A 9,097-nucleotide genomic window follows, 5' to 3' on the forward strand; every position below is an offset into this window, starting at 1 on the left:
ATACCCATCCCTAGACATTAGTAATGCGTGGTTGAAGTTTATTTTTAAAGACGTTCCAGTTTACATAAGTAAAGCATTGAGCGTTTGTTCGCTTCATTTCTCCGTGGATTCCTTTGTGAACAAGGCACAGTTTGATGCTGGATTTGCGGAGAGACTATAATTAAAAAGCAGTGCTGTGCCATCAATATTGGATCCGACAGGAATGGCGCATCAATCTTATGTGAGTAAAACATATTTGTACTATGCGTCACTATTGCTTTGTTAGAGTTCGCTTGATATGTCCTGATAATGTTACGTTACGTGTCTTACCAAATTCAAAGAAGGCTCCAACTAAGTTTACTACGCAAACTGCTATCCAATCTTAGAAGCGGGCATTTACTTCCAATTCCATTCCATTTACTTCGCGAATGTCATAAGTAGACCTCATACAACAGTATAAACCAATTAAGAAGGCCAGTTCAGGACACCTTTAACATTTTTTTAAACCCATGTCTAGATCACTTTTTAGACAAAGTTACGATTAATTCCTAACCCTATATCATAATACCGTCCGTGTGAAACATGGAACAAGGTAATCCAGGATTAGATTAAGATTAAAAATAACCCAGGGTTAATTTTTTTTTGAGTGAAATGGCAATAAAGTTTATTTTAAACTTCATCATATTACAAAATGTCATCAATGTAATCACAAGGGTCTTACAGTTTTCTTGACGCTGTACATTTATTACGTGCTTTCTGATTTCTTGTAACCGCACTGCTACATTGAGATCCTGCTGAAATCTAATTTTTATCCAAAGCATTCCAGCCCTCTCAGTCGGCTGCACAGCTGGGTTTATACCAGACCTCCCACAGCTTCCACACACTAAACAACACTTCCCCCAGCAAATCCACTCCCCCGTTACACACACATTCTCTCTTAACGGCCTCAAATCTCACCCCAGCTTGAGGCCGTGCCGACACCTTCCCCATAACCACAACACCACCAAAGGACTGTGTCCCGTCAACACTTACCTTAAAGGTCATGATGAGGTGGGTGAAGTGGAACTCGGCCTCAAGGTTCAACTGGACTGTGACGTTCTCCACACCTGACGGAAAGACATGGATTAAAGACACGGAGCAGCGTTTCTTCATGCCAATGCTGAGATTCTATTCATACATTTTTCTTTATCATTAACATAATCCCTCCTAAACAGATAACTGCTCCTTAAGAGCAATATTCCACTTCCACTACTCCTATAGTGTGCACTATAGTGCCTTATTATATCTACATCTTATGTATACATGTATATAATACTACCTCCACTTACTAAATTATCCATTTGCACAAGTGTACATACAATCTGTTAATATGTTTATTCTACTATATACTACCCTGTACAATGTCTCTTATATGTTATTATCCCCCATTTTCTGTAAAATAGTCTTTATTTTATATATGCACAATTTAGAATCTTTTAGACTGTAAATCGTATTATATTGTATTGTCATTGTGTTGAATGTCTGTACTAGAAGCTTCCAACACCAAAGAAAATTCCTTGTGTGTGCAAGCACACTTGGCAATAAAAGCTCTTCTGATTCTGATTCTGATATAGACATTATTTTAATTCACTTAGCAGACACTTTTATCCAAAGCAAAATAAGAGTGCTTTTAACATTTTGCCTCTACACCGGATTCTCGGCCGACACAAATTGTCCTCTGTTCTTCTAGATAAGCCTACAAGAGATATTTTGCAGTTGTTACATTTGAAAGAATGTCAGTTCAACTGATTGAGAAACTGTAGTTCAGACACAGCATCTAAAACCACATTTTTATGCCCAGAGGTTGTGCTTTTTGCGTCTTAAGAGATTTAACTGAGTTCAGTTGTGTTTCGTTAAAGTAGCAACATATTCTTATTATTTCTACATTTAAATAGACACAGATAGACCAATAGTGATGCTGAAGATTTAAGATTTTGTTTGTCACACACAGTTATATACTGTAAGTGTATAATCTTATACAAAAATATAAGGTAAAGGTATGAGACAAAGAAAAAGTAAAATATCGAAAATCTGAATATATTTTTAAAATGGAAAAAAATAATTAAAATGTAAGAAGTGGGAGGAAATAAAAAGGAACGTCAACTGAGTAAGACAGAACTATAAACCTATGGCTAGATTTGCTCAGATAATTTTTTTTTTAAAGAATTTGATTTTAGAATTTACATTAAAATATTTGACTTAATAGCAGACTTGAAAAATAATCAAGATCTATTCTGAAACTCTACAGGAATTTTCTCAGGAGAAACATCTGAAAAGTTTGGCAACGTTGTCCACTTTGTATACTTGGTAAATAAACTGTCTAAAAAAAACAATTCAGATCTTTTCATGTTTTTTTCTGATCTATGAGAATTCTGTTAAACTGTAAAGAACTGTAAAGGAAGTAGTGTTGTCACGATACTGGAATTTCTAACTTTGATTCAATACCTAAAAAAAATATTGATATTCGATACCACGGGGAAAAAACTGCCCTAACAATAAGGCCCTACATTTTTTTACTTTTATTTATAGTTAAATTGGACAAGACTAGACAATGAGGTATATATTTACATTCTTTATTAATTGTTAATCTAATGTAAATTTTACTAATACATTTACTATTTAAAATCAAAGTTGTATTTGTCAGTATTAATGGACCAAAGTTTACATAAATAGTTTAGAGATTAAAAAAGAGATTAAAGACTTTAATAAATACTTGAACAAATGTATTGCTCATTCATGTTAATACCTACATTTATATGATTAAAACAATTATTTGGCTTTTAACAACGTTTAACTGGAGTGAATGAGACGAGTGGATGAAATCATTGATGAGCGCAAATAAAGACAGAAACGCGTGCATTAAACAAGAGAACTGTTGCGGAGACTCTGTACTGGCCATCTTTCTAACATAAACAATGTTTAACCAAGGCAAATGAAACGAGTGGATGAAATTATTGATCAGTGCACATACATAGAGCGCTATGGTAAACATGGGAAACAGCATGGTATTGATACGTGGGACGTTGGAACCGTTTCAGAGTTTTCAGTATCGATACGTATCGAAATATCGATATTTTTGACAACACTAAAAGGAAGATTTTCACATGAACATCTGCAGCTTGTACATTACATGCTCTAGTTGTACTGTGGATCGTATATGCTATACAGTTACACTCAACATCTGCTATTCAGTAAAAAACTGCTTTCTGGGTCCATAAACTTACACTGACAATAAACAGAGCATATCTTTTAGTAAGCAGAAGGCTGCCGTCATTCCCAGGCTTGCCGGTCCAGTTGGCTGATGAGTTACTGCTTCTATGTCCTCCCACACAAAACTTTCTCTCTCAACTATACATTCACAGGATTCTCTGGTTGCGCTCGTTTCCTGTCCCTGTGCATTCACACTCCCCTGATGCAATAATCTCTGGATTTCCCTTTGCTCTGCTTGTTTTATTGAGGAACATACTGTATGTCATGTTACAGCTGGACTGGTTGCTTAAAGATTCGACACAGCTATATACTCTATATATATATATTAGTCAGTCTGGTTTCACAGGTCATTTCGGCTAATTAACAAAAACAGACTTTTTGTCCTATTTCCAGCATAAATACCTAAACATTCTTAGATATATTTATTTGAGAAGCAAAAAAGCGTTCAGAAAAAAAATCAAGTTTATACTTGATATAAAAATATCTCCCAGTGGGGTGAGAAATGTTAAATTCTACCTAAACATTCAATTTCTACCACTCAGCTCATGTAGATTTTTCTCATCTCGCTGGCTGTCATTTTTTCTTTTTGAATATTAAATACATACATTTATGGCCAAAAGTGATTTCAAGCCTTGGAAACTTAATGTCCTCCCTTTATTATTAACAATGTATAAAAACGTTTGTATTTGTGTTGCATAGCTGTTCTTGGAGTGTCAACTGAAGCTCAGCTTTGAGAAGAATTTAAGGAGGCTTGGCAAAAAATTACACAACACATGTACAAAATATATTAAGTCAAGGCCCAGGAGAATGTATTACTACATGAAACGATAACAATTACACTTATTGTTTGCTTTATTTTCGATGAGCTTTTTGTATAATAAATAAAATACATATTCCTTGACATGCCAAATAATTTTGTTCCATTAATATATTACAAATGTTGTGTTCTGTCTATTGTGTACCATACGCCTGATGGTTTAACGTGTGGGGGCGTTAAAAGCAAATATTCCACCGCCCTCCCCCCTAGTCAACACTTTCGGCAACTAAAGTGAATTATTTTGTGAATTTCAGGGTAAGTGTCCATTTAATTTCAGTTATTTTCTGCATGATTCTGAAAGCCTTGGTCAAAATGTTATGGGCCTATAACCCCACCATTACAGGGTCTGAGAAAGCAACCCTAGTTTCCTCCCGCTGATAACGGCGCTGATCACGGGATACCGACACCCTGTTGGCTAGACACCTGGAAATCCCATATCAACTAACTATTGATAAAAAATGTTTCACCACAAAATGTTGTGGCTTCAGATCACAGCAAATGTCTTCAGATCAGGTCAAACGAAATATTTCCAATCTTGGGTTTCTCAAATAAAATATGCTTTTGTTTTCCACAGCATAATAGACTCTTCGACAGGTAGTAGCCTGAAGGCGTGTAGAAAACCCTTTCTCAAGAGAAAAAACATGACCATTCCACATATTAAAGACGGGTCATTATTTTAACTGGTCAGCGATTAGCCAACTGCTTTGAAGTTGTAAGCCCAACCACTGGTCTGATTATAGAGGAACTTACGCACAAACTACGGCGAGAGAGTTCCCTCTAATAAGACCTTTCAAGGCCTTCCTATCTTCCCATGAGAACTTTAAGGTGGCTGTAGTTTTTTATATCTGTGACTGAACAATAGAAAAGGAGGAAATAAAAGAAAAGTGTTGTCTTGTTTGAAACCGAAACAAAACTCACCATTTTCCGACTGCCACCAGGTCTTGAGGCGGTTAGGGGCGAACGTGGTCACGACATTCTCAATTCTGTGGCCAGTGATTGGGCGTGCGCTCTCATTGTAGGACTTCCTGGAATCGCACACAAAGCACTTCTTCTGTTCCTGAGATGGAAGAGGGTAAAAGCAGAAAATGTCAATTGCCTTCTTGCGATTACACATTTCGCCACATAAAATGAATGGCCGAGGCTGAGATGGCGGTCTGATTAACATGAAGCAGCTGTTTCAAAGTCTCTGCGTTAGTCTCATGTGCTGTCCAGATGTACAAATTAAATGTTTCGGCATTTAATTAAAAACCTGTTAAAGCAATTTAGTTATTTTTAAGGGAAATGAGATTAGTGGGGTAGTGTGCAGCTTCATACATTAAAACAAACGTCGGTTTGATGTCATCATTCGATTGTTAAAAGGAGAGAGAGCACAATATAGTCTTGATCAAAGAAACTGATACAAGGATGTAAAGTAAAATTCTTTGGCGAACTACGTCAAAACTAAAAAGCAGCTATCTCTCTGTTATGGTCTGGCGTGAGTGATTATCACGATCCAGGCCGATCTTTGGAGATTCAGAGGGCTCATATAACATTTCCAGTCGTACTATGTACAACATTAAAGAGGGTTTTGTCAACAAGGATGTAGTCTAGACATCCAAAGGTCACAGGCAAACATAGAAAAACAAAGTTTTCATGTTCCCAAAACACCCACGTGCAATACAACGGCTGCATTAAAGCTGTTTCAGCAAGTTCAAGATAAAAGCCTAGGGGGTGTTGGGAAAAATCCCACACACAGGAAACAACCCTTTAACACATAAAACATCAATTGTGGTATTATAATATAATTACTAGAACAAACAATATTGACATGGGTGTCCGATGAACCTTTGTGATTTATGTTAAAGTCACCGTGAACCGGAAGTTGCGATAGTTTTTTTACTTCAGTATTTTGACGCATTTCCGAGTAAAATGGAATTTCTAATGAGAAAAATAGTGGCCGTGGCTTTCGTCTTTCTCTGCGATTTGATTGGATGTATAAAAAACAGCCATTGCATTTTGAAATGGAACTGGCAGTAGACTGACAGTTGAAGGGGAGGGATTAAAGGGGTCATATGACACGGCATTTTATATGTAATGCAATGTGTATACACGATTTAAGGTTCAAAAACGCTGTATTTTTCACATACCGTGCATGTTTGTATCTCCTCTATGCCCCGCCTCTCTGAAACGCGTGGATTTTTTACATCAGGTTCCAAAGAAATTGTGCTAACAGGTACGCTCACAATACTTGCGTATACATTTGGGCGGTCTTAGTCAAATCATACCACGAACTGACAGATTTGTTTGGGTATGGATACACGAGGCGTTTCAGGCAGGTCTGGGTGAGCATTCTCTTTTAGATAGAATGCATCTTTTGTTCTGACACTTACATTTTTGCAATTGTACGTGTCTAATACATGCATGGGCAACTTATAACACACCAAAGACACAGAAATACACGTATTCGCGCCATATGACCCCTTTAACGGATGCTCCGCCAAAGCCGTCTAACATACATCATTTAAGATGGATTTTCATTACAGGAAGGAAGTGCATTTTCAGATTTTAAATATATAGATTATGATGGCACACATATTTTAAAAAGAGAATGACCCACATTGATATACTATTTACAATAAACGCTGCAATATTTTATGAAAAAATAGGCATTGTTATTTTTTATTTCACTGGGACTTTAATAATGCCCTTAACTTTTTATAACCCCCAAAAGTAGTTATCCCGCTGCAAAACATTTAATTCAAAAGTAAGTAACTAACAAATGTTTTTATGCAAAATGTAGGAATGTCTTTGACTTTGAATGTTGAACATTACCTGCAAATGACTGACGATACAGAACGGTTCAGGCCTCAGAAGTCCACACGTTGAGGTGGCGGACAGTTGGTGAGCTCTTCCAATGAGAAGATCTCCTGTTGCTGGATAACAGCTTCCTTCCGTGCAAACATCTCCAAACCCAGGTACATCGGCAAGAGCCCATGACCATAGACCTGTGTGGAATAAGAATATACACATTCATTATATTATTATAGCCTTTGCATTCAAAAGCCCTTAAAAGTTTTTGATCAGCTCAAGATCTACCACAATATGAAATGTTAAATACATGTTTGCATAAATTAAATGCAATTGACTCAGTTTGTGAGGAAAGTATAGGTTTTTGCAATGTGACAGAAATGAGTTAAACAAAAGAGTATAAGATGTTTTGATATAAGTTAAATAAGAAATTAACAGTCAATGTTATGAAAATGTATTTTGAAGTAAATTGTAAAAAAAATAAAAAATAACCCTGACCCTTAAAAAAGTAACAATTGCTTTACTAGCAAACATCAAACGACCGAATTATATTCATTATATGCTGAGAAGTTAACAAACATGGGGCAGAATTTAATAATTAAAATATCTCACTGGGTTTAGCTGACCAAAAGTTTGGTAACCCGTGCTCTTTTTCAAAAGAAAGAGATCAAACTAGTTATTTAAAGAGATTTCAGACTTTTAAGAAACGTTTAACGTTTTCTTAGCAACATGGAAACTGCACTTTAGATGTTCATTCAAAACGAAAGAAGAGCTCACTACATCACATCAAATCTCTACAACAGCAAACTACCTCAACAGAACAAAAAAAATAACTTACATAAAATAGATGTGAGATGTAACAGCATATTTTCCAGATTCAGTGCAGTATTCCTGGAAACTGCAGATGTGAGTCTGATGTCAGCAACAGCGGACTTCACCTCTGTAAATGAAGCTGCTCGAGTTCCGAGAAACTTTTTCTGCGCAGCGGTACATCTTCCGCGCATGCGCACAACGACCGGTCGACTCGCCCCATTTCATCAAGGTGCTCTTCTTGAGGTAAATTTCGTGCCAAGTTAGATTGAAATGCGTCATTTTTCAATTTAAATGACATATATTCACAAATGGTAAGTAAACTGCAACTTTTGAATACAGTGGAGACATCATGCAATTTAACGGAATTAAATGGAGGAAAGGTAGGCTACTCTTCCCCACCCCCTCAACGCAAATGACTAAAACAAATCTGTGTTAAGACCAACATTTAAAGTTAGCTTTAATTTAAACAATGTAGTCGTCTTTTGCCCTGTATTCTTCAGATAACAAAATGCATTTTTTTACAGTGAAGTATATATAAATCAGGGTATTTTTGCCATTTGTATTACCATTATTTAGCACAGATATCATGGTATGATTGTGGTTCTTTGAGACAATGCTAAATGTGTATGTTTTTACAACAGATACCATAGTTAAACTATCCTTACATACAACCATGGTTAATTTCCACAAGGATGAAGTTGTATGGCAGTAAGTAAAGTCAAATGATGTATCAGATAAAAAGATGGGACTTAAATACGTTTTCATGCATTCACATTCACATATACTCTTAGTTTTTATGTTTCTGTTGTTTCTAAGACAAAAAACCCCATTTTTTTACATATTCAAGTGTAGTTTCCCACGGAAAACGATTACAAAACGCTAACAACAGTTTTGTGAACAGTTATTCTTACTTCCAAAAATTACAACCTGGAGTGAACTGACCTGTGATCAGTTAAACAGCCTACAATTACTGTGGAATTCCTCAGTAATGAGACTGTTGGAGGTGAGTCAAAGGGCAGGAGGTTCGTGTGGAACTGAACATTGTGCTTATCCAGACGGAGCTAAATGAGTGTGATAATCCAAATTGGCAAGCAGAGAAAACAGAGTATCCTGTGAGCTCAGACGCAAGTACATCAGATGAGTTTTTGGTTTATACATAATTACAATTTAATGATTTAAATGTTCTTTACTATTACATATTTTGCAGTGGTGAGCTTTTATAACAGCAGGGGTTTTTAAATGAAGAAAACCCCTGCTAGTATCCTTTAACGCATCTTTACATTCATTGATCTATAGTTTTATCTGTAAAGTCATCAGTGACAGACTGAGGTGACATAACTAATCTGTTTATCATAACTAATACACAATCAGTCAACTAATCAGTCGGCTAGACTGTATATGGCCCTGTAAAGAAATCCTCTCAAAAAATAGAAGACACGCTAAAAGGCTAAA

The sequence above is a fragment of the Triplophysa rosa genome, linkage group LG3 (genome assembly GCF_024868665.1).
Source record: "Triplophysa rosa linkage group LG3, Trosa_1v2, whole genome shotgun sequence".
NCBI classification, from domain to species: Eukaryota; Metazoa; Chordata; class Actinopteri; order Cypriniformes; family Nemacheilidae; genus Triplophysa; species Triplophysa rosa.